We start from the raw sequence: 965 nt of genomic DNA, 5'->3' as shown, positions 1-965 counted from the left end.
ATCTGACATACTTTGGACTTGTTGGAACTGACCCAAAGCTAACTCTCTAGTGGGTTTTTTAGAGGCAGTAAATTACCCATCTTTCTCCTATAAAGCAGTGGTGAATTCAAACCATATGCCTTTGGATTGGCAGCACAGCTCCTTACCACTGGGCCACCAGACCTCTTCCATTACTTGTTGTTAGGTGCCATCGAGTTGAACACGACTCATAGTGACCCTGTGAACAAAAGATCTGAACCCTGTTCTATCCTGTGCCATCCTCACACTTCCTGACACACAAGAAGAGCCTATTGCACACTGCAATCCCAGAAGTGAGCGGTTCAAATCCACCAGATGCTCTGCTGAAGAAGGAGGAAAAATCGCCTCCTGTACCAGTCAGATCCAGTTTGATGGTACACACATAAAAAGAATAAATATATAAAAAAAATTTAAAAAAAAGAAGAGCCTATTGCAGCAGTCACCATATCAATCCACCTGGTTGAGGGTCTTCCTCTCCTTCACCAACCCTTCACCCTTCCCAGCATCATGTCCTTCTCCAAGGAATAGCCCCTCCTAGCAACATACCCAAAGTATGTGAGGTGAAGCCTCATCATTCTTGCCTCCAAAGAGCACTCTAACTGCACCCTCTCCAAGACATATCCGTTCATTTTCTTGGCCATCCATCGGATGTTCAGTGCACTTCTCCAACATCACAGCTTAAAGGCATCAATTCTTATTCTGTCATTCTTTTTCACTGTCCAGCTCTGAGATGCATAGATAGTAATCAGAAAGACTAAGGCCTGAATCAGTCATACCTTAGTCCTCAAATTGACATCACTGTTGTTGTTGTTGTTGTTATGTGCCCTGGAGTCGCCTGCGACTCATAGCGACCCTAGGTACAACAGCCCTAAGCTCTGCTCTGTCCTCTGCCAATCGCACTGTCTCTGACACTCCCATCCCAATTATCCCAGTCACTGAATCAATCC

This window comes from Elephantulus edwardii, unplaced genomic scaffold, assembly GCF_000299155.1.
Source record: "Elephantulus edwardii isolate Elephantulus edwardi_28Jun2011 unplaced genomic scaffold, EleEdw1.0 scaffold00131, whole genome shotgun sequence".
NCBI classification, from domain to species: Eukaryota; Metazoa; Chordata; class Mammalia; order Macroscelidea; family Macroscelididae; genus Elephantulus; species Elephantulus edwardii.
This window is presented reverse-complemented; position numbering follows the sequence as displayed.